General features: G+C 35.1%; 1 long non-coding RNA gene across 1 annotated transcript; it reads right to left on the minus strand.

The window, feature by feature from the left end:
- Window positions 1-10171: 10171 nt before the first annotated feature.
- On the minus strand, window positions 10172-25119 carry LOC115427445 (uncharacterized). The gene is made up of 3 exons (XR_003936494.1): window positions 25108-25119; window positions 22114-22118; window positions 10172-10335 (listed from the first exon to the last, which is right to left on the minus strand). It is a non-coding gene; the product is annotated as an uncharacterized LOC115427445 (long non-coding RNA).
- Between the last annotated feature and the right edge of the window lie 2047 nt (window positions 25120-27166).

Below are 27166 nucleotides of genomic sequence, written 5' to 3' on the forward strand. Positions count from 1 at the left end.
AAAAAAAGGAAAAAAAAGAAAAAAAAAAAAAAAAAAAAGAAAAAAAAAAAGAAGAAAAAAAGAAAAAAAAAAAGGAAAAAAAGAAAAAAAAGAAGAGAAAAAAAGAAAAAAAGAAAAAAAGAAGAAAAAAGAAAAAGAAAGGAAAAAAGAAAGAAAAAAAGAAAAAAAAAGAAAAAAAAGAAAGGAAAAAAAAGAAAAAAAAAGAAAAAAAGAGAAAAAAAAGAAAAAAAAGAAAAAAGAAGAAAAAAAAAGAAAAAAGAAAGAAAAAAAAGAAAAAAAGAAAAAAAAAAAAAAAAAAAAAAAAAGAGAACAGCTGGAGAAGAACTGTCCACTGGAGTGACCACTATGCATGAAAGGGTCAATTGACCTTCCCCTGACCTGGACAACACAGATAAAGTTCTGACAAACAAAACATGAAATGGAAGATATGAAGCACCTCATGAAAGCCTGACTCTACCTCAGGGAAATCCATAAATGTTCAGTTTGACACATGCAGTGTAAACTAATACTGGCTAGCTATAATAGCTAACATGCTAACAGTAGCTAGCACCACAATTCACTGTTTTCCCATTTTTTTAAGACTTATATCTTTTCTCATTAACATCTACTTCTGTTCTTTATCATTTCATATTATTAAATCATGTCTGCTAGTTTTTATATTTGAAAATACATTAAAGGGGTCATGTTTTGCTAAACCCACTTTTATTAGTCTTTGGTTCATTTATTTTTGCCCCGTTTCCACTATGTGGTATCGGCTCAACTCGGCTCGGCTCGGCCTTTTTTGCGTTTCCATTACGAAAAAGGACCTGGAATCTGGTACCCGGTACTACTTCTTTGGTATCACCTCCGCCGAGGTTCCAGGACTGGGGACCAGATACTAAAACGTGATGTGTACACACTGCAGACCACTGATTGGTCAGACAGTTTTCTCTGTGACCCGCCGTTTTACAAAAAATAAATGCGGAAGTGGACAGTAAATATAGCGGTACATTAATCCATATGATAACAGCCCAAAACTACACCATGGTCGGTTGAGGAGATTCAGTCGTTGGTGGCCGATGTAAAAATTCAGACGAGACAACAGACAACGAGCGAGTTTATCAGCAACTCTCTGAGCAGACGACACGGAAGTAACACGCCGCATCCAGGTACTGTAAAGTGGGTAGTATCTTGTAATGGAAACACTCTCCAGGAATACCGAGTCGAGCTGAGCCGAGCCGAGTCGAGCTGGTTCCACGTAGCGGAAACGCGGCATTTGTGTATTTGGACCCTAAAAGTTCATAAAGTTTGAATTTGAATCCTCCAGGTGCTGAAAAGCTATCTTTATATTCATTTTGGCAAAAATCAGGTGGTTGCTACAACCTGTTTTAATTCCTGCTTAATTTGTTACATTTTATAACTAGTTACATCACTACATTTGCACATATAAGGAGTACGCAATAATAGTTTATCATCTGCAGCAGTTGGAATAAAAACTGAAAATATATCTAAACTTCGAGCCGATTACCTAAAATGATCAGTTGTTGGTTGTATTAACGAACACAAGTGGCTGAACGGGACAGAGCAGCACAGCCAACAACCTGGAGGGGGCGGGGCCTGAAGTGGCTCGTTTGCATTTAAAGGGCCAGCACCCCAAACCACCTTTCTGCTGTCATTACTCAGAAATAGGGTTGAAGATGGACCTGTGGAGTTGAATTAATGAAGAATTCAAACCTAAGTATAGCATTTACAGTTTATGTAGACCACAGGGAAATGTTTGAAAAAGCATAATTCCATTTAAAAAAAGCAGAATATCACTCCTTTAAGGCTATATGTTCTTAGTTTCAGTGTTATTTTGTGTCAAAGACTCTCCAAATTGTTCATAGCATTTTAACTGCATTCATTTTAAAAAATATGAACTACTTTCCACAATAAATAACTAGAAGCAGCATGAGTGAAGTATCTTCGATTAACAAATACACTGACAAACATATGTGAACAAATATTTTGTCTATACTTAACCACAGTAAATGTTTTTTTTTTTCCTCAATTCCAAGTGTTTTTGCTTTACATTAAGACCATAACTTTGCCATTTTCCCTTAATCTCAGTCGTCTGTCATGTGCTATGATATGCTTCTATTTGTGTGTATTTTAGTGCACATATGATACATGTCCTATATGAATATGTGCATGCTCTGCTTGTGTGCGACCACCTTTGTGAGTGTGTACTTGTACACCATGTGGCCACTAACTGCACTGGACCAAAGCCTGGGTCTAAGTCCTGAAAACACCCTGGCTGCTTTTTCCAACCAGTGTTTGATCAGGCTGACAGGAGACCATTGTTTAGGCCTGGCTGGTGAAATCTTTGTGACTGAGTGGTACTTGGCAGGAAAATTGCATTTCTGAGAGTTAGATACACAAATGATGGCTTAGATCAGGTCTTTCAAGACTTTTTTCATTCTCTGACCTAAGCGAGACAAGTCGCTGACCCTTTCACAACAATAACATAGCCTTTGTTATTCAGGGACCTCCACTGACACATTTGAGTGTTGCCAATGTCATATTTTACAGTTTTACGATTTCCATAGTGATTTCTCAGGGCTTAGACATGGTTGCATTGTACTGTGCCCAAATGTGATTGTCCTCGTTTGTCCATGTTCACATTAAAGGCCCAGGAATGTCTGTCGTCAACTGGTCGAGGTCTTTGGGGTTGTTTTATTTGGGCAGAATGATTACACAAGCAAGAAGAACTGGACTACATTCAACGTATTTTCATAAAGTATGGATCTCCTAGTGTAAACATATCCTTAGAAATGATGAATGCTTAGAAAACATATATGCACAATTGCAGACCAATGAGGACTGTAAACTCTGATAGAGTGAACATTAATGGCATTTAGGCCATAACTGTGTGCATTAGCCTGAACTGACATTATTCTTATTCTTACATTTACACAAAATGTCTTCAGTATAAACATGTTTCTCTCTCTTGGTTTGGAAACATCTAATTTCTGCGACATTTTCACCTTGACTGAACATGATCTGCCTTTTATGAATGCACCTGAACTGCACATAACAAACAGGATCAGGATAAACTTTATTGTCCTATAAAAAAATTGTATGTCCAATTTGTTTTTGGAAATTTGTTTTGGACAACAGTGCTACATATTGCTGTACACATTTGGACACATACAATCACAAAACAACTCAGTCACAAAATCTTGAAGTCAGCATAATTACAATCATGTATTATACCTAGTTCATATATTGCACCCTTCCCTCCAAGATACAATAAATAGAATAAATATGAGATAAGATAAGATAAAATAAGATAAGATAAGATACAGTGATCCCTTGCCAATTCGCGCTTTAAGTTCCGCAGTTTTAGTTATTCGCAGATTTTTTGTAAGTGTTATTTTATATAAAAATGTTAAAAAAGAGAGCGAGAGAGAGAGAGAGAGAGAGAGAGAGAAAATGTAGAAATGTCAGTTCATGCATGCCCATGTACGTGTGTTTGTGTGTGTTGATGCTCAAGACCAAAGAGAGAGAGAGAGAGAGAGAGAGAGAGAAAGAAAGATAACTGATTCGTTTTTTGTGCGTATGAGAGGAAAAGAGAGCTGGGAGTAGATGTGCGTGTGTTCGTGTGTACGTATACGATGGATAAGTGTCACGAATGAAGAGAGGAGAGAGTACGTATCAGCTGTTAGTACGTATGCACGTGTGTGTGTGTTTTGTTTACTTATTCATAAAATATATTTATTTATATGTAATTTCTTTTATGTAATTTATACATGTAGTACGTATTATCATTTGTATACATGTACATTAAATTTATGTATATATTTTTGTGCATGTACATGTACATATCCGACTGACATTTTCTTGTTATTAATCATTCTTTTCTTTCAGATGTTTTACAGTATGTACATGTACATGTATCCGATCTATATATATATATGCATGTATACATGTACTAATCATTGTTTTCTTTTATATATATCTCATTTATTTCATAATTATTACATGTGCAGTACTTATATACTATTTATAGATACATACATACATGTACCTAGGTCTAGGATAGGCTTGGAGGGCTCCGGCTCCAGTTCGCGGATTTTCGATTTTCACGGGGGGCGCCGGTCCCCATTAACTCCGAAAAATAAGGGATCACTGTATTCCTTTATTGATCCCACAATGGGGAAATTCACAGTGTTGTCAGCAGCAAAAACATACACATAAACATACACATACACGTAAAACAGTCATATAAATTTGAATAAAAAAAGTGTTTAAAAGGTGTTTAAAAGTAGAGTGCAAATACGGTTTGATATGAATGTAGTGCAAATGGTAATAAATATTAAAAAAAAGTTAATTTGAAAAGGGTTGGAGTAATTTAATTCTTTAAAGAGTCAAAATTTAAAAAGCATTGAAACACATGAAGAGTAAGAACATGTGTAGTTTTAACCCTGTAAAGCCTGAACCATTAAATCATTGACAAAAAAAATCCAGTTCTTTGAAACTGGAGCCTTTATTGGTCCTTCTGAACAACCCAAAAAAGATTTTTTCAAATATCAATTTCCATGAACAGTATGTGTTTCAGTTTTGTATCTTAATTGATACATCGGGTCTCAGTGCTCAAATATTATTTTTGAACAAAGAAAAACATAATATAACACGAACATGTCTAACAAATTGATAATTCCTTTACAAAATTGTCAAAGTTCTACCTCCTTCCTCATTAACCCTTTCATGCATAGTGGTCACTACAGTGGACAGCTATTCTACAGCTGTTCTCTTGTATATTCATATGTTATGTTGTTTTAGTTCCATATCAGACAACACAGTGGACACTTATGCTTCATCCCATACACTGACATTCATACTGTTCCTGTAATTTTGCTGTTCTTAATAAACCTGATCTGTAGTAACATGCTTTAAATCAGTTGCTAATTGTTATTAGACTATAATTAACAGTTTTCGTAATCAAAAAGGTTTTTTGGGTTTTTTTGCATTTTATCTCCATGAAGTTAGTAATAACTAGTATTAGAGTATGTTAAAATGTGAGAAAACACCAGATTATTTGCATGAAAAATGTTTTTGTTTCATAGTTTTTCTTCTTGCAACTCCTTTTCGAGTGTAGCTGAATGATTTTGGAATTTTGAATTTGCATGTATTCTGTAAATGCTCGAAATAAACAAAAAATAATGAATGAATGAACAGTTTTCACACAGTATATGAGGTTCTGATGATGGGTTTTAAATACATGTTTCTTTGCCTCAAAAATTAAATGCATGGTGTCCAGTTGAGTGGACGTGCTTGTAAATCCATGAAAAACAGGTTCATAAAAAAAAAAAAAAAAAAACAGAAAAAAATCAATTGCATTGTTTTTTTTTATGCCTAAAGAGGAATAAAAACACTCAGGAGAAAAATCTCGACTAAGGTTTTTATAATTCGTGCATGAAAGGGTTAATGACAATTTTGTAGTGTCACTGGAAAGGCCTCTGGTGAACGAATTCCTCCCCCCTGGTGGATTATCTGTGTATTGCATGTATTTAATTGTATACATCAAGTTTTTAAAGAATATATTTATATATATATCACATTGATCATGTAGAGGGCTTCAAAACTCATGTATCAAATATGATACGTTTGGTGTTACAGGGTTAAAAACCAAACCACTGGTTACTGTCTACATTTACTGTCTATATTTGTGCTTTATGTTTTATTACTGACTGTGTAAATGTTCATCCCTGTGCTGTTGCTAAGTCTCCTGCTCTGTTCGTCCACAGATTTTCACATCGGTTGACATTTCTGCATAAATCTCTCCTTTGGTGGTTTCCATTTGATCTTTGTGCGTACATGTGTGAAAACCAAACGTGCGATGGTCTATGCTCTCAGAACAGCCTCCAAATGGTGGTTCAGAGTCAGAGCAGGGGTTGGTAAAACAGCTTTTTGATACGCTTCCTTATGAAATGATTTACACAAGGATCTGACATTTTCAGAACTTAATGCCCAATCCTAAAAAAAGAAGATATCTTGCACAACAGATCTTTGGAGATCTCCCCAAGATTGTTAAAAACATTACGTCCATATCCATGAGAGAAAGACTGGAAAATGAAATGCATATCACTCCATTTTACTCATGTTTATTATGTTTTTTGGGATGAAGCTGCACCTGAAACATCAAATCCAGGTGAATAAACCAGTGTATGACCTGCAGTAGATGGAGGTCAGTATGGATACCTTTGGGAGACGGACCGGACCGGTGTTATGGACAAATCCACATCATGTAAAGAATACACTTCCAGAACCAACATTTAAGGTAACACAAGTTTACAAGTGAACTACAGCTTCATGACAGATTTTAGCCTCTGAGTCTGATACGTCCAGTATTATCCACAGCGCCCACCGGTTGGATAACAACAACTATGGTTTGTTTAATATTTCATCTGCTTAAAGAAAGGAAATAAATCAACAGGAAAAACTACTTTGTCATGAATAAACAGATTACTTTTAATCACAAATTCTACATTTCATGTTGCAAAACATAATTAGACTCACATAAAAATGTATATATTTCCAGATTTTTAACCAGGACTTGGGCCAAAATATTAAGTCTTTTTTTTCAGTGTTGTAGATGATTCATTATTTTTTCAATTTCTTTCTTTCTACATTAATTGAAAACAAAATATGGTTAGAAACTTATTTTCTTGATTGAAACTGTACATCATTTGACTATAGGAACCTATCATGTATTGGTTTAGAGCAGGGGTGTCCAAACTTTTTTTCAAGAGGGCCAGATCTGATAATGTGGACATTGCCAGGGGCCAGTGGTCCCTTCAGACGTTTTTTAAACAGTAAAAATTACATATAAAAGCGCTGTTCTACAACAATTTTATTTTCATTGTCACAATATCATTTTTTTTAAATGGCAATGTAACCAAATCTGAGCCACTCAGGTGTGAACAAATTAAAAAAAAAAAACATTTCTGCCTTCCTTTCACATCTGGAATCAGATAACATAGAACAAACTGTGTGGAGTATCTGAAACGTCCAAGAAGTTGATAAAAATCTTAACCCCACATTCATTTTAAACATGACTTATATGAGTAATCATTACTCATATATTACTCAGTAATGCAAAGTCTGTTAACATTTAAGATGAAAACATTTGACTCTTACTCTTGTCTTTCACAAAATAATTCAGAAAGTAATATTTGTGTCACATCTACAAGTACATAACACCAGCAGTTAGAGGCAACTAAGCTGGCAACTTGGTATCCTGCCTTGGTGGTGAATTCATTGAACTCACAGGTTCACATGAAGAGTCACTGTTGTGAGTTTAAAGCAGCTGGAATTTGCTTCAATTTTTCGGAGCGCTCACTCCCTGCTAGCTTGTCGTATTCGTTAGCATGTTTTGTCTGCTAGTGTCTCTTTACATTGAATTCCTTAAACAAGACAACAGTCTGTTGACAAATTAGGCAAACACAATCGCCTCGATTTTCAGTGAAAAAAAATTGTAATTCCCATCTCTCCTGGAAGCGGCGGCCCTCACTGTCAACTTTTGTTTTTTTATTTACAGGCGCCATGGTTAGAAATTAGCGAAAAGGGTTCACGGCAAGGTCACAGAGCCAGATAGAGTTAGAGTGGTGCTGCCACCATGAGGTGAAAGGAGAAACTGCATTTTGAACCTTTTATGATTCATGTACTCAGTTCAACAGTCCAAACGGGCCATAAATAATACATTCTAAAACCCAAGCTGTGGGCCGTATAAAATCTGACCGCGGGCCATGATTGGCCCCCGGGCCGGACTTTGGACATGCCTGGTTTAGAGTCTGGTTTCGACCGACTTGATATGTAAAGTGTCATCAGATAACTTTTGTTATGATTTGGCGCTGTATAAATAAAATTTGATTGATTGATTGATTGATTGATTACTGTAACATATTATTTATAGCACAGGTGTCAAACATGCGGCCCGGGGGCCAAATCTGGCCCGCCAAAGGTTCCATTCCGGCCCTTGGGATGAAAGTGCAAAAATGAACCTGAACAGTCCAGATTGTCCAAATCATTTTGGTTCAGGTTCCACATACAGACCAATGTGATCTACAGTAAAAATAACAACACAATAAACCATAAATAATGATAGCTACAAATTTTCTTTGTGGAAAAATTATGTGGAAAAAATTTAAGTGAAAAAAATAACATTACGTTGTGAAACTAGAAGCACTCGGAGAGCGCAGACCTCCGCCAAGGCTGATCAGTGGCCCCCCCTGTGGGCCCCCCCACCCCCGATCACCACCAAAATTTAATCATTTCTTCCTTATCCCATTTCCAACAAACCCTGAAAATTTCATCCAAATCTGTCCATAACTTTTTGAGTTATATTGCACACTAACGGACAGACAAACAAACAAACCCTGGCAAAAACATAACCTCCTTGGCGGAGGTAAATATTTACATTTACAAAACTATTCTTTCACAATAAAATGCAAATAAATACATAAATAAAAACAAAGATAAACAACCTGAAATGTGCCATTTTAACAATATTCTGCTGTTACTAAATGTTTTGTGCATTTATGGATCCACTGTGATCTGGAGTTGCGTTAATAATAACAGATGTAATATTGTAGAAATTGTTCAAATTTTAGTTCCAAACTCCAAAATTTTACCATTATTCTGCCTGTTACCAAATGTTTATGTAACATTGTGTGTAATGTACATATATAAATAATAAGTTGAGGCATAATATTGTTAAAATTGCACTAATTTTCCAAATGAAATTTCTGTTTTTTCAGGATATTCACATCTTTTTTTTAAATGTAAATATTTTCATAATTTGTTTGGGGGGGGGGGGGGGGGTTGTGCTAAAACAAAAAGAAAAACTTGGAGTTGTCATTATTTTACTGGTCTGGCCCGCTTGAGATCAAACTGGGCTAAATATGACCCCTGAACCAAAATGAGTTTGACACCCCTGATTTATAGGATATTATTATTGTTATTTTATACTATATATTTTTATTCAAGACAGATCTCAGTTTTCCCATTTTACTACTTTTAATTTTTCAGAAAGAAACAACCCAACCATATGTCAACTTGATGAAAATGTAAATGAAGTGGAACATTTACTCAGACTGGAATATTTTATTGTATATTTGTCTGGAGAGGACAATGATATTTGTCATTTTCTAAACATTTTCATTTTGAAATCATGTAAAAATCCTCCCTTCCTACTATTCGCTGTACCACTCCATTTGTCAAACATATTTTCTAATTTTACTCCATGTCATCTTCATGAGACAATTTTTTATGAAAATGTGCAGAAAATGGATTATACATGACCGAATTGTTCCCACTGGGTTGTAATCAAGAGTTATAGCGACACCATGTTCCTCACAACTGTCCTCTAAACCTCACAGTGCGGTTAAACATCGCGCCAAACGTTGAAAGCCACGTAATTTATGTGCAGCTCAGGAAATTCTCATGAGACGTAGCTCGTTTCTTCTGAGGGAAAAGTTCCAGCTCATAAGCAGGAGAAGAGTCTGACTTGGACAAAGAAGACGTCTATGTGAAGCACGAAGGCCAAACAGGGGGTTAAAGGGGGATGAAAGCGTTGGACGAAACTCAACTTTACGATGAAAAATGAAGACAAATTACATCAGTCAAACAGACGAGTAACAGATCAGCATCGATGAAGCGCATGCACAATAAGATCTCATCCTGACGGTGTAATTATCTGTCTGTCTCTGGCGTTTGTAGCCAACATGGAGGAAACCACTTCCCTCCACCACAACGGACAGAAGCACGGAGGAGATAAAGACAGACTGGAAATACCTTCAGGGTCTCCTTCAATTTCTCTGTGTCAAATATCTGTCAGTAGTGGACGGGATCCCAAAAGAAGCTTAAACGAAGATGAAAATAACATATTCGTCAAATCCTCAGCTTCCAGATGCACTGTAAAAACAGAGACAGGGTTGAAATAATGCCAGGTTAATAACATGTTACTTATTTATCAGGGTTTCTGCAGGCTATTAAAAAAAGTCATTGAATAGATTTTGCGAAAATTAACACCTTAAATGGCATTAAAAAGCATTACATTTGATTTCCAAAGGCATTAAAAATTAAATACACTTGATTATTTTGATTATATTAGCATTTAATGATTTTGATCGGAAGTATAGTGTGATGATTGACAGGTGGAACCCTTTAATTGGCTATTGTTTTTGGCCGATACACAAAGTCACAACACCGGATGCTTGGAATACAACGTGCTGTGAGCGTGCTCATGCTGTGGCGAAGGAGCGGAGGGAATATTGGCAAATGTCGTAAAAATGGAAAAATGCAAGTTTCAGCCTCAAGCCTGTTTAACCCTTTCATGCACAGTGGACAGTTCTTCTCCAGCTGTTCTCTTGTATAGTCATGGATTTTGTAGTTTTAGTTCCATATCAGCCAACACAGTGGACACTTATAGGGTGGGGAAGCAAAATTTACAATGAAAATTTAGTTGTTTTTTCTCAGCAGGCACTACGTCAATTGTTTTGAAACCAAACATATATTGATGTCATAATCATACCTAACACTATTATCCATACCTTTTCAGAAACTTTTGCCCATATGAGTAATCAGGAAAGCAAACGCCAAAGAGTGTGTGATTTGCTGAATGCACTCGTCACACCAAAGGAGATTTCAAAAATAGTTGGAGTGTCCATAAAGACTGTTTATAATGGAAAGAAGAGAATGACTATGAGCAAAACTATTACGAGAAAGTCTGGAAGATACTATTAAAGAAGAATGGGAGAAGTTGTCACCCCAATATTTGAGGAACACTTGCGCAAGTTTCAGGAAGCGTGTGAAGGCAGTTATTGAGAAAGAAGGAGGACACATAGAATAAAAACATTTTCTATTATGGACATTTTCTTGTGGCAAATAAATTCTCATGACTTTCAATAAACTAATTGGTCATACACTGTCTTTCAATCCCTGCCTCAAAATATTGTAAATTTTGCTTCCCCACCCTGTATGTAACATCCCATACACTGTAATTCAGACCATTACTGTAAATCTGCTGTTCCAGATAAACCTGATCTGCACTAACATGTTTGACTGTTAAAAAAAAAGAAAAAAAAAAAGAAAAGCTAATTATTATTAAACTGTAATTAACAGTTTTGTTTTGTTTTTTTAAACAAAAGTTTCTTTCTTTCTTTCCTTTTTTTTTTTTTTTTTTGCATATTATCTCCCTGCAGGTATTGTTAAAATGTGAGAAAACATCAGAGTAGCAGCATTCAAAATGTTTGATCTCATTGTTTCCACACAGTATATCAGTAAATACATGTTTCTTTGCTTCTAAAATTAAACACATGATTTTGTAACTCCATGAAAAATAGGTTAAAAAAAAAAAATCACATTGTTTTTTTTTTTTTTTTTTTTCCATGCCTAAAGAGGAATAAAAATACTTAGGAAAAAAAAAATCTTGATTAAGGTTCTAATAATTCATGCATGAAAGGGTTAATAAATGCACTTTTACAGATATTTCCTCGGATTACATATATTTTGAATGAATGAATAATGAATGAATGAATAAATTTATTTTTGGTTTTACATCAGTCATTGTACTCAGTACATCTCTTGTAATAAACATAAAAACCAAAAAAGGAATAGGCTAGAAGCAAAAGCTTATTTTTTGCCCATCCTTTCCAACTAATGCACTGCTTACATCAATTTAAATGTGTACAGCATCGAGCATTTACACCATAATAATAACAAATAATTTTTTTTTTTTTTTTAAAGTCAACAACAAAAACACATCTACCATCTCAATTCAATATTTCTGAATAATTTAAACTTAAAGTACTATTTTTTTTTTTAAACTTCGCCAAAGGAGTGGATAACTTAAATGCATTATAAGGTCCATTCCATAATTTCACACCCACAATCCCAATTCATCTAGACTTCACATCTACCCCCACTCTAATCCACTCACACATATCAAAATCTCCGAAATTCGAATTACTCTCTCTTAATTCCAAGAAACCACACCTGAACTTTGTGACAATACTATTTTTATCCTTCATGTTTTAATAAAGAAGACACAAACTTTATAACAAAATGTAAATTTAATGTAAAAAAAAAAAAAAAAAAAAGAAAGAAACAGTAAAGGATTAGTGTAATTTTTCATCAGATTTTTTGCTTTTATTGATAATATTTGAGAACAATGAACAATTGATACTGTTTAATCATTTCTGTACTTGTGAGGTATTCATACCATGTATTTAAAGTGATTTTATTGAGTCCAGAGGAAATGAATAAATAAATTGTGTCTGAAAAGTGGTATTTCATATAATACTTGTATTTTAATCCAACTTTATAGGCAACAGTGTATTTTAATTGGTGCCAAAACTACACCCTGAGGTGAATCTTTAATCCTCCAAAGAGAACATCGCCTCATATCACCTGTTCTCCAAAGGTTTAGCATGTTCATATGACAAAGAAGTGAACATAGGCACACAGAGATTAATTAAATTTATTTTCTCTATGGGCTCTGTTTGTTTATCATATCCAGTGTCAATCTTTGTATTATGAACACATTATTGAAATTATAAGTGTTATATTTGTTAAATGATGAAAAGTTTTATGAATGTTGAAAAGTTCTATAAAGTTAAAAAATAATAATAAAATTTTTAAAAAAAAAATGTATTAAATACTTCAATAAAAGTTCAGATAAATTACAGGACACAGGATGAATATTGCATCATAATAATTAAAAAAAAATTTTCAGAGATGTTTTTTTTTTTTTTTTTTGCTAAAATTAATATATTTAACCCTTTCATGCATAAGTCACTACAGTAGACAGTTATTTTCCAGCTGTTCTCTTGTATATTCATGGGTTTTTTTGTTTTAATTTCATATCAGCCGACACAGTGGACACTTATGCACCATCTCATACTCTGACATTCAGACCATTACTGTAACTTTGCTGTTCTTGATAAACCTGATCTGCAGTGACATGTTTTAGTGTAAATCAATTGTTATTTGTTAGACAAAAGTTTGCATATTATCTCAATGAAGTGAGTAATTACTAGTATTAGAATATGTTAAAATGTGAGAAGACATCAGATTAGCAGCATTAAAAATGTTTTTATTTCATTGTTTTCATATCACTTTCTGATAATGGGTTTCAAACATGTTTCTTTTCTTCAAAAATTAAATGCATGGATATTTTTGTAACTCCATAGAAAAAAAAAAATTGATCACATTGTTTCTTTTCATGCCTAAGGAGGAATAAAAACACTGAGGGAAAAAATCTTGATTAAGGTTCTCACAATTCATGCATGAAAGTGTTAAACATTAAAAAAACAAAACAAAAAAAAACATGGGGAACAATTGTGAATTGATGTTGCATTTATATATATTTTTTTCTTCAATAAAATGATTAAAAACAAACAACATTTCAGCACCAACCACCACTGGTTATCTTGTGAAATATTTAGGCTGGATTAACTACATTTTATTTAACAGGTTTTAATTCATATTAGAGAATTTTAAATGTACTTATTGACTGTTATTTAACATTTTAAGTAAGAAATGATCATGTTTGGTTTTTACAGTGCATGTAGGGATTTTTACTTTGCAGCTTTGACAGAAAATGAAATCCATGTGGAGCAAAAGCTGTGGACGAAAAGAAGACAAAAGTGCTGAATAACCATCTTATTGCTCTCCCGTTTACGCCACAAGATCCCAAACAATCGGACGAGGACAACCGACCCCAACGGAGATGAGTCAGTCCTGGGCTGGAAACGCCAGGATGTTGACTTTCTTTTTAACCTTTATTTATTCAGCAAAGCCTGCTGAACATGCAATCTGTTTTCACCCGACCACAACCACAGTCGTCCTCTTATTTCTTATTTCTGTGACTGTTTAGCTCCTCTGCCACTGCTGCTGCTGCTGCTGCTGCTGGGGGTTACCTGCCATGCTCTTGTCAATATCACAATGTTTGGAGAAATGAGAGCATTACTCATTCTTTCCTGAATGTGTTTTGCACAGCTAGCATGGGGATTGAAGCCGGCATTCTTCCAGGTACAAACCACATGGAGAGGCTTTACTGTGCAACAACAATTGTGTTAACTCGGTGCTCATAAAGTATATTAGTATAGTATAAAAGGTGCTACTTGTAACATTTTGTTTTTCTCAAAATTAAGACCACGTTTCCTATAAACCCTGTTGTTTCCTGTGGCTTGTCCTGAAACGTCTGCAGGAGGATGAGAGCCAGTAGCAGCCCTCGATAAAGACGAGTTTGACAATTTGAGCAATGATAGTTATGTTATGTGCACTGCAAAAGTCCTGCTGTGTGCAAAATAAAAGAACAGGTAGAAAATGGCTAAAATGTGTTCATTTATATAGTGAAATCAACTTAATTGCGAATGTCTGTTAACGCATTAAACACAAACGACTTATTTCCTTTCCAAGTTATTGCGAAGATCGAGGAGAATGAACATGTGAAGGCAGTTTGAATTCCGTGTAAGAAGAGTTAGGTTTTTCTTTTTTAAGATTTAAATTGCTTCATGTTGTCTGAGAAAACACATATGATCTCTAAATATGCAAATATATGGGTGCTTCTATGAAACTGGGTTCATTTTGGTATCTGGTACTTGGTCAGCTTTTTAGACTCAATAATAAAAAAGAAATTTAGAAATATTTCCCCCCAGGATGTACCTAATGATGACGTCAGATAAATGCAAAAAAAATTATTCTCTTGCTCTGAGCCATCCAATAATTAATGAATTTTTAATAAAATATTGGGGCCAAAAATAGGTCCAAAATTAGGATATGAAAAGCTACCTAGATGTCAGTGTATTTGATCTGAAAACTTGGCTGATAATGGTCTTAAATAGACTATAAATAAAGACACTGTGTTAAATGTGACGATCCTAGTGGTTTTTCTAATCCAGACATGCAGGTTTTTCATGAATCTCAGTCTCATTCCAGGTTTCGTGTGTAACCCATCATGTCCACTCGCGTTACATGCAGAACCTGCCCATTTAAACACATATAAATCGCGAATGATTTTGCAACAGCGGTCATTTTTGTGAAACACTGTGTCTTGCATAATTAGTTCAATCCCCAAAATGTACCTGTGAGAGAAGAAAAAGATGTTTAAAAAAAAGTAGAGTGTAATTTTCATGTCCTTTTGAACATATATTGTATTAAATATCATGTAAAATAACATAAAAATGTGTTTTATCTGAAAAATAGTTTCTCTTTTATCTCAATAAATATTTATTTTTCAAATAGACTCAAAGTGCTTCCAAACTCGCTTCATAACATTAGTCTACATGTGGTTTGAATTTTTAGCCCCCATGTCCTGTTTTTAAGGACCAGTTTCATAGAAGCACCCAAATGTATTTTTTTAAATAGTTGTATGACTTGCTCTCTGAAAAGACCAGTTCAGTTCATTTATTGTCGCAAGTTTCCACATCACACCTGTAAAAGTGAAATATTACATCATTTACTTACATTACTCTGAAATATTTGTGTTGTGTCGTTTTCTGGAATTAACTAAGAGTTGAGTGTTTGAGATCAGCTTTTATAAACTTATTTATGCACATTTAGAAATTTTGCACCAGAAAATATCAATGAAAACATAAAAACTGAAGAAAAAGATACATTTTGCAATTTTTTTTTTTTTTTTTTTTTTCATTCAAATGAAATGATGTTTGTCATTTTTCATAAAGGAGTAAATGCATAGAGGAAATAGAAAAACCTTTCTGGAGCATATAACAATTAACTCTGATTGATCACCTGTTTTTCTATATATTCTGATAATCAACCAATTAATCAATCAGATTAATCAAAGTTTATTTATATAGCATTTTACAACAACATGAAGAAGACCAAAGTGCTTTACATCTAAAAGCGTGATTAAATTATAAGATAGAAACAGGTTAGTCAAGTACCATAAATATGCATAAAACAATAAGACACAACCAAGGTTATTATCATTAACGAAAACGAACGAAATGACGAAAACTAAAAATGAAAATTATTTTTGTTAACTGAAATTTTTTATTTTTGTGATTTTAGTGATTTATTCCGAACATGCAATGAAATTTAACAAATATGCACTTGCTAAACATACATAATAATACAAATATCAAGAATCATAACAATCTTAGTCAGAAGAAAAGCACAATATAAACAAACAATAAATAAAAACTCAAATTAAAAGAAAAAAAGAAAAAAAAAAACGATAACTAACTGAAACTGTATTGTGTGCTTACAAAACTCACTAAAACGGATAAAAATTACATATAAAGTTCCCTAAGTTTTCGTCTTTGCCAATATTGATATAGGATTGAATGTGAAAATTCTGTGTAAGATCAGCGGTATAAGAGAGGTATTGAAGTCGGGAGGCCAGCGGTGAAAGAATGGAAAGTTTCAGTTTCGTTTTCACGTAAGTGATGTTGTGTATGGATCGCACCCCCACCTATATTACCCCCTCCAACCTGCTATAGGGAATTTAACCATCGTACTGTACGTATGTTTGTGTCTGTGCTCAGTCAGAGCCGCCCTAACCCCACCCCCAAATAAAGTGTTCAGGGTAACCTCACTAATTTCTTTGGATAGGATGGAAGATAAAATACAGGGTGACACAAAAAACGGGAACTTTTTAACAATCCAGTAAAACCTAGAGTAATGGAAGAAAAATATTTTATTCATAGTAATTGAAACCTTAAAACATGCCATTTAAGAAACGATGATGGAATTTTCATTTTTAAAAAATTACTTCCTGTAGATGGCGTCCTCCTGTACGAATGCATTCTTGAAATCTGCTGTTGAGATTCCTCATTGACCGCTGCAACATCTCAGCTGGGATACTGTGAATTTCATCCTGAATTCTCTGTTTTAACTCATCCAGAGTTCTTGGTCGAGTCGTGTACACTTTACTCTTGAGATAGCCCCACAAGAAAAAATCACAAACGGACAAATCTGGCGATCTAGGGGGCCAGGGAACGTTACCGAATCTTGAGATCACACGGTTACCGCACAATTCTCGCACAGCCGCCAGTGGTTACTAAAATGGGGGTGTGTTTACTTGCTCAAGGTCACTGTCTCACAGTGCTGCCACTTGCTCATGTCTGCCAATACGCACTTCAAAAATTCCCGTTTTTTTGGGTCACCCTGTATTTGTGTCTTGAAAGAAACTACAATCACACTGTTTTGATATTATGATCGAGGAGCAACACTTTTGAAAAACATTGCTTTTCTACATTTGAAGTGCTAAATATGGACACTGTACATTTCTTCTACATGTAACAGACTCGCACTACCAGTCAAAAGTTTGGACTCACCTGGTTCTTCATTATTTTCATGACTATTTACATTGTAGATTCTCACTGAAGGCATCAAAACTACAAGGTGACACAAAAATACGGGAACTTTTTAACAATCCAATAAAACCAAGAATGATGGAAGAAAACTATTTTATTCATAGTAATTGAAACCTTAAAACATGCCATTTAAGAAACAATGATGGAATTTTCATCTTTTAAAAATTACAGGGTGACCCAAAAAACGGGAATTTTTGAAGTGCGTATTGGCAGACATGAGCAAGTGGCAGCACTGTGAGACAGTGACCTTGAGCAAGTAAACACACCCCCATTTTAGTAACCATTGGCGGCTGTGCGAGAATTGTTCGGTAACCGTGTGATCTCAAGATTCGGTAACGTTCCCTGGCCCCCTAGATCGCCAGATTTGTCCATTTGTGATTTTTTCTTGTGGGGCTATCTCAAGAGTAAAGACGACTCGACCAAGAACTGTGGATGAGTTAAAACAGAGAATTCAGGATGAAATTCACAGTATCCCAGCTGAGATGTTGCAGCGGTCAATGAGGAATCTCAACAGCAGATTTCAAGAATGCATTCGTACAGGAGGACGCCATCTACAGGAAGTAATTTTTTAAAAATGAAAATTCCATCATTGTTTCTTAAATGGCATGTTTTAAGGTTTCAATTACTATGAATAAAATATTTTTCTTCCATCACTCTTGGTTTTACTGGATTGTTAAAAAGTTCCTGTTTTTTTGTGTCATCCTGTATATGAAAAAACTGAAACTAAAACTAAACTAAAACGAAGCATTCAGAAAAAATGACAACTAATAAAAACTAGCAAACCTGCTCTAAAAACTAATCAAATCTAACTGAATTAGAGAAAAAAAGAGTCAAAACTAAATAAAACTAGACTATAATGAAAAATCCAAAACTATTATAACCTTGGACACAACACACAGCGATAAAAAAAAAAAAAGACCACAGATTAAAACCTAATAGTGTCTCAGTGCTAAGGGTTCAAAGCCAGTCTAAACAAGTGTCTTTAACCTGGACTTGAACAGGGACAGGTCAATGAGGACTTGAAATAATGTATGAAAACTGTCTGTTCCATCACTTCTGTTCCTTCATCCACTTTTCATGGTGTAACAACTGTGTCCATGAGTTTATACAACCCATCCAGTCCATTCTATCTGTACATGTGATGATAAAAGCAGAGGAAGTGGATGAAGCCGATAAGTCTAAAAATTAGAAAAAGGAGCTGGCAAACAGCATCTGCCAAAGTGGATTTTTATGAATTCTCCTGATATAGAATAAGGCTTTTATAAAGTGTTTTACATCTTCACACTGTGCACTGTAAGCCTGGACTTTGTATTTACTAAAACGCTTTAATTACAATGTTCTTAAATGATTTAAGTTTTATGACATTACTATAAAATATTAAGTATATTCTACTGATTTGTAGACATTGTCAATCGTACAAAAAAGTTTAAGTTGAATGAATTTAAATCACTAAGTTTTAGTCATGACCACACCTTTTTTTTCCACATTGCATTGTGGGTATTGGGCATGTTGTTGAAAATGTGTTATTTTTCTGTGCAGGGGTTCAGCGGGGTTGTGGTGTTAGCATTAATTTTGACTTAATGTGTGTATGTCAGTGTTTATTGGCCTTTTTGTGTTTGTTTTTGAATTTTTGTAGAGCTGCACCATGAGTCAGAACCATAGGCCAAACAATTGCTTTCCTGTTCATCCATAATTTTTGTTAATTAATGTAAATTTTAATGCATTTTCAATTTTAAAGCACCTCTCATACTGGTTAATTACATTAAGCTAATTTCCTGCTGAACTTCCATCCATGCTATGGTACAGTATATGAAGCATTTATATTGCATAATACTTTAGTTTAAATCAATTTGGAATTGAGCAAAATGAACTGACATTAAGTCTAATGATTGTACAAAATAATTGACAGTACAACAAATTTTATGTTAAATTAACTTGGCATTTAGTGTGTTGTGCTTAAAATAGCAATTCCATTCAAGTAAAGTGTATAAGTTTAATACACTCAAGTTTTGATTACTCAATTACTTAAATTTTTTAAGGTAACTGGTTTCCTCAAATTTTTTAAGTAAACTCAATTTATCCGGTCTTACAGTGTAGGTTTTTCATTCGTCATTCTTTTATCTGTTCTATCCCGTTCAAATGAAGGTAAATAAAGGAATGATGAATGTGGACACTCAGCTGAATGATGTAAACAGACCAGGAGCTTCAACAGTATTCCATTAGTATTAGAAACAGGAAAACGCCTCAAATGATGATCTACTGCAGGTAAAACACTCATTGTATGTGTGTGAAATAACTGAATTTAACTCCTTCTGAATGCTAAATGGTGCCTCATTACAAGAAGGAAGTTAAAGTAAATGAGCGTACAGGCTGTTTTGACCATGATCTCAGACTTAACGCATGATAAACAGCAGAACAGAAAAACACACTGCAAAAAAAGGCCTGTACAAAAATAAGAAAATTAAACTCATTATGGGTTAAAATGTCTTATTTCAGGTAAAATTATCTGCTAGTGCAAAAAGAAAATTGCACTTTTGATGTTTTCAAATATTATTGCAGGATTATTGAATGGTAAATTTTTTATTTTAAGTACAATATATTTGTTTCAAGTCTTCCTAGTAAGATTTTTTTTTAAATCTATGGATGGACATGTTTCTGGATGTTCATTTTAGAATAGAATAGAATAGAATAGAATAGAATAGAATAGAATAGAATAGAATAGAATGTCTTTATTGTCATTGTACAAGTACAACGAAATTAAAAAGTGCAATTCTCCTATGTGCCATAAAAAAAGTACAAATAATGTATATGAAAGAGTATAAAAACTTAAATATAAAAAGGAAACCCTGACGGCATAAATATCTAAAAAGCAGAATTAAAAAAAAAAGAGTGTTACTAGAAGTATAAAAGACACATAAAACATCATATACTCTGGACAACATTCAGCATTCCACACAATTAATTAATGTCCAGCAGTATTCAGTGATTTTTATCACTGAATACTATTTTTTTTGGTTTGTTTTTTGTTTTTTTGTTTTGTTTTTATTCAATTTTGAGGGTGCAACACCAGAACTGAGGTCAACCTTACTAAAGCCAACTCTGCTTTGGATCCAAAACTGGTCACATTAGTGAAGTTAAACTGTATTGATTTTATTACTGCATGATTATAGAAAAAAAAATCAGTTTTATGTGATATGAAGCATTCTTAATGTTAATTTTGCTTCACTTCACCCCCTTGAACCCCCACTGGTGCTCCATCCCTGGACCCCACCATTCTTCTGTGCCCCCTCCTTCCATCTTCTCTGGATCCACCACTGGTAATAAATTTGTTAAATTGTAAACAGACTTTATATACACCCTGTATAATAACGAGCAAGGTAATTACAGCGTGTAAAGACAATAACATCTGATTTATAGACAAGGAAGTGAAAATCCCATTCTTTGTATTTTATCGGCTAGTCCTGGTCAAATCCAGGTCTGAGTCGTCCAATCATAACTGAAGGACTGGTTGAAACCCTTCACCCCTCACAAGTTCTTGTTCTAGTTATTGCTACCATTATAATTATCTCCATAGTTGTTATTGTTAGTATTGTTGATATTTTCTTGTGAGGGTCTTTGCCACCTTCTTCTTCCTTTTTCTCCACCCTTCTCTTCTCCCCCTTTCTTTTCCTCCCCCTGTTCCTTCATGTCAGGTCTGGCATCGAAATGTGGTTCGACGAAACTCATAGCAAAGACAGTAGAATATTCAAGAGAGCCTCATGTACTTACCATCAGTAGTATTTATGTTTATGTTTATGTTTACGCATTTGGCAGACGCTTTTTTCCAAAGCGACTTACAGGGGAAAACCAATTAAATCACTCAATCAATCAAATTTTATTTATATAGCGCCAGATCACAAGAAAGTTATCTCTTGACATTTTATATATCGAGTTGGTCAAAACCAGACTCTAAGTCAATTCTACAGAAACCCAACAGAATCCTCCAGGAGCAAACACTTGTGACTGGTGACAGTGGCGAGGAAAAACTTCCCTTTAACAGGCAGAAACCTCGAGCAGACCCAGACTCCTGGAGGATGGCCGTCTGCCTTGACCAGTTGGGGTTAAAGAGAGAGGGTAGAGAAGGGGAAAAAGAGAGAGCGATAGAGATAGGGACTGGGGGAGAGGGGGAGAAGGGGGGAGTAGGGGGAGACACATGGAGGCGGTTGAGGATAAGTGAGTGGTGATGATGAGGGCAGGGAAGAGGCCGGACCACCGCAGCAGGTCCAGAGATAATCGTGAAAGAATCTGTGGTTATCCTGGGAAAAACCTTATTAGAATATTTAAAATGGAATGTTTGAAAGTGCTAGGACAGGAGGTGCTCTCGGAAGAGCTGGGTCTTCAGGAGCTTCTTGAAGATAGGCAGGGATGACTCTGTTCTTGTAGCACTTGGTAGAGCGTTCCACCAACGTGGAACGACCCATGAAAAGAGCCTGGATTGTCTTGTACAAGGTCTGGGGACCACCAGACTACGTTCCCCAGACGAGCGGAGTGGTCGTGGGGCGACATAAGCTTTTATTAGTGCACCTAAGTAGACAGGAGCAGACCCACGGAGAATTTTGTAGGCTAGGATTAAAGATTTGAATTTGATGCGGGCAGCTATGGGTAGCCAGTGTAACTCAATGAGTAAGGGGGTGACATGTGCCCTTTTAGGCTGATTGAAGACCAGACGCGCTGCTGCATTCTGGACCATCTGTAGTGGTTTGACAACACAAGCTGGGAGGCCCGTTAGAAGAGCATTGCAGTAGTCAAGACGGGAGATAACCATAGTCTGCACCAGGAGCTGGGTGGCCTGTTCGGTTAGGTATGGCCTGATCTTTCTTAGGTTGAACAGAGTGAAACGGCATGATCGGGTGACAGAGGCAACGTGATCCGTGAAGGTCAACTGATTATCAATCATGACTCCCAAGTTACGTACTACACTGGTAGGAGCCAGAGGTATGGAGTCAAAAGTGATGGAGATGTCCAGCTGTATGGTTGGCTTAGCTGGGAAGACCAGCAGTTCAGTTTTGGACAGGTTCAGCTGAAGGTGATGGGCTTTCATCCATGCAGATATGTCAGAGAGACAATCTGAGATCCGCACTGAGACTGTGGAGTCATCAGGTGGGAATGACAGATAGAGCTGGGTATCATCAGCATAGCAATGATATGAGAAGCCGTGTGAGTGGATGATCTGACCGAGTGAGGTGGTGTATATGGCAAAAAGGAGGGGGCCCAACACAGAGCCTTGGGGGACCCCCGTGGTGAGGCGGTGAACTGCTGATGTGTGCCCTAGCCAGGACACACTGAAGGACCGACCAATTTGCTCACTATTATAAAATGATCGTGACTTGGTCAGGAGCAGTTTGTAGGTTTTACTGGACACACAAGCAGCTGCATGAATGGAAATGGATTTAACATGAGGAAAACATAGGAGAACATTAGCCTTTCATAACGTTAGCCTTTCATAACATTAGCCCACTCACATAGTTTAACTATTGGTGACTAAATCTCTTCTCTAAATGTGCAGTCATGTGACCAGTAGTTTAAAACAGTGACTCATTCTGAAACATCCTTCAAACTTACCTCAGAATTATGGATTCCATGGAAGTAGGTTCTCTCAAAATGTGTCACTCACTTGAAAGACGTTTATTCTGCCTTTCTTGTTCACATTTCCAATAATTGCGCATCTTTCAATGAGACGTGCAGTGACCTGTCAATCAACTGAGGTGGCACTGGCACCTGAGGAGGTGTCCAATCAGGTTCCAGAGTTGGCTAGCTCTAGTCAGCAATATTTTCCTCAGAATGACCCGCCTTACTCTGCCTCTGATTGGCTCATCAGTCCTCATGCCTAAAGTTAACCAATCTAATCAGTGAAGGTACTGGGTACTAGCCAATTAGAGGCGGAGTAGAGAGGGTCGTGGCATCACCATCTGAGGGGAAAAAATAGGCAATTTGGCTCGGATACTACTGAATGGTGCACATTAGGAGGATTTAGAAGTGGGTATACACAATGATGACTGAAAAATAAGTAGGTATACGTCATATACCCTGGACTACACCACTGAGTGCTGGACAAGACAAGTTTAAGAAAAAAAAAAACAAACAAACGACTTAATGCATCTATTTATGTTCAAGTATGATGGTGGACAAGACAAGTTTATAAAAAAAAAAACAACTTAATTGATCTATTTATGTTCAAGTATGATGCTGCACAAGACAAGTTGAAGAAAAAAACAAACAAACGAAACAACCGACTTAATGCATCTATTTCTGTTCAAGTATGATGGTGGACAAGACAAGTTTAAGAAAAAAAAAACAAAAAACAACTTAGTTCATCTATTTCTGTTCAAGTATGATGGTGGACAAGACAAGTTTAAGAAACAAAAAAAAAAACAAATGAAACAAACGACTTAATGCATGTATTTATGTTCAAGTATGATGGTGGACAAGACAATTTTAAGAAAAAAAAACAAAAAACGACTTAGTTCATCTATTTATGTTCAAGTATGATGGTGGACAAGACAAGTTTAAGAAACAAAAAAAAAACAAATGAAACAAACGACTTAATGCATGTATTTATGTTCAAGTATGATGGTGGACAAGACAATTTTAAGAAAAAAAAAACAAAAAACGACTTAGTTCATCTATTTATGTTCAAGTATGATGGTGGACAAGACAAGTTTAAGAAAAAAAAACCCCAAAAAATGATTTAATTGATCTATTTATGTTCAAGTATGATGGTGGACAAGACAAGTTTAAGAAAAAAAACAAAAAACGACTTAGTTCATCTATTTATGTTCAAGTATGATGGTGGACAAAACAAGTTTAAGAAACAAAAAAAAAACAAAACGACTTAATACATCTATTTATGTTCAAGTATGATGGTGGACAAGACAAATTTAACAAACAAACAAAAACAAAACAAAAAACCCTGACATAACCACACGTCATTCTGTTTTACTTGTTCTACTTTCAGCCATGAAACACATGTGTATCCAGAACATCCTGCTATGGTTTCAGTGAGGTCATCATGGGAGACGTCCAGCGAGTGTGTGTGTGTGTGTGTCGTATATTCTCACATTTCTATCATTACTGAGACGCTGCCTGTGTTCTGATTAGAGGACAGCCGATACTCCGACATCACTGGTTTCCATGGGAGTTAATTGGCACAAATTGCCCAGAGTGTGGCGGTCATTTCCTCATTAAGTGCTCAGGGAGGTCACCGAGGCTAGCGTTACACCGACCACATCGAGTGTCTTCAATCAAGTCCTCAGATTACCAGAGTGTTGCCGCGGCCTGGAAAGGATCAAAAAGAGGTTTTTCTTTCCTCTTCCTTTCTGTTTTTTTTTTTTTTACTCATATTTGTGGCTTCTTCTCTCTGTTTTGTTCGTCTTCTCCGTTATAGCATCTCCGTTTCTGTCGTCCTTAATAAGATATATTTACTTTACTCTGTGTCTGTGATGTACTTGAGGATTTTTGCAGGTTTCCCAGGAGAAATCACAGCTCCATCTGTCATCTCTCCCTGTCGCTTTTCCCTTTTGTCTTCACATTTTTCACTAACTTCAACCCAATCTTCATGTCCTCTGGTTATCCTCTTCTTCCTGTCTATTTCATCTTCTCATTTATCTGTCGGTAACTCTATTTCTGAGTTATTTTATTTGCCCTCTAGAGTTTTTTTTTTTTAACCCTTTTCTCCTCAAGTCCCGTGCTGTGTTTTTGGCACTGATTTGAGGAAAAAAATGGGGAAAAGTGGAATAAAGAAGAGGAGAAATGATGACAATATGGAGGAATAATATAGAAAATACAGGAGAACAGTCTAAATGCATGACATGAAAAAGAAAAATAACAATATCACCTTTAACTCTGCTGTTACTGTAATACTCATTAACCCTTTAACCTGTCAGAATTATTTCAGCATCTGTTTCAGGTTCATCAAAGCGGCTGTGAGTATGTGCTTATGTTCTTTTTCTTCAGTGATTTTGCTTTATTGTGTGTTTTAGGGTCAAAACGGGGTGAAAAAGACAGAGAGGAATTGAAATTTGACAGGTTTTTACTAAATTAGACCCTCAGAATGTACATGAATAAGAGATTTAGGATGTAGAACTTAAACTGGAACACACTGAACATGCATTTGAAATTTAGGCTCAGTAGTTTTTGTTGAAATAATAATAATAATAATAATAATAATAATAATAATAATAATAATAATAATAATAATAATAATAATAATAATAATAATAATAATAATAATGATGGATTACATTTCTATAGCACTTTTCAAGGCACCCAAAGCACTTTACATTACACTGGGTTACAAAAAAATGTTTTTTGCAAGTTGTCTAGGTTTTTTCAACTGAATTAGGACCATTTTGCACCGCTAAATCAAAAAATGACATCTGTTTTTCTCAATCAGGTCAGGTTTTTTTGCTAATTTGATTTTGAAAAATTTGATCTTCTCACAAAATTGATTACATTTTTGTGACTTTATCAGTTGATTTTTTTATATAGTTCTCACCCAAAAGAGGTTTTAAGAGAAAAAAAAAAATCATTTTCTAACAGGATGTATTTATTAAGTGTTACAAACTTTAATTCCTGTAAATTGAATAATAGATACTGATAAAGGTAAGTACATGTAAATTGAACATTAAATTGTCATTGTGCAAAATTCAGGGCATGAACTTTCGTTTCTTCGAACCCCTCGAATGCTCAGCAGCAGGGATGTCTCTCTTCAGAGTCCAGCAGTAATCAGCCATCATGACTGCATCCCAGCATCCCTGATACCTGGCCTCCATCTCTTTTATGTCCTGATGGAATCTCTCTCCCTGCTCATCACTCATTGATCCCAGATTCTCAGGAAACCGATCCATATGTGAGAACTCGTTTATTGCAAGAAATATGAAAGAATTTTGTATCATATGATGTGAAAATGCCCAGAAATGTAAGCAAAAATGTTAAAAAAGCCAATATGTAGCATAGTTCAGAAAGTTGACCTGATTGAGCAAAATTAATGTGATTTTTGGATTCAGCACACCAAAATTATCCTAAATCAGCTCAAAAAATTTAAACAATAAATTTGTTGTTGACCAGTGTTATTGACCCATTATTCATTTGCTCTCACATTCACATTCTGGGGCTCTTCTCTCTAAATCAGTCCAGTTACTTTTTGACACATGGCTGAGCTCCAGAAAGTAGTTACACAGTCAAAACTCAGTACAAACAAAGTCCAAAAAAAAAAAAAAAAAAAAAAAAGATAATCACCACAACTCTGCAAAAAACAGTAAAAACAAAAAACAACAAGGAATATAGTGTAATTTTTTATTTTTTTTTTATTTTTAAAAAGCCCAAAAATTCTATTTTTATAGACTGCTCTGTGTTTTACCCCCCCATCTCACAGGGAACAGGGTGTGCACTGAGCATGCTCAGATGTCTACGGACAGAACAAGGTTTATTCTATTTGGAAATGTTTCCTATTGAGCAAATAGTTGAATTTCTATGAATATTTAAAATAAATCTGTATTTATTTATTAATTTATTTTTTATTTTTATTTATTTCAAACATGAAAAGAAACAAAATAAAACAAAAAAAGCAAAATAAGACAAAAACAAAATGACATTTAACTGTACAGAATCTGTTGAGAAGGAGTAGGAAGGAGTATAAACTTATTTAATCCCACCCCTCAAGTGCTTTTACACCTTTATCACTAACTTAATACAAGAATCAAACACATACACTTTTTTCCTAATTTAGCGTTCAACCCACAACTAATACATAATGGAGTTAT

The sequence above is a fragment of the Sphaeramia orbicularis genome, chromosome 10 (assembly GCF_902148855.1).
Source record: "Sphaeramia orbicularis chromosome 10, fSphaOr1.1, whole genome shotgun sequence".
Classification (NCBI taxonomy): Eukaryota; Metazoa; Chordata; class Actinopteri; order Kurtiformes; family Apogonidae; genus Sphaeramia; species Sphaeramia orbicularis.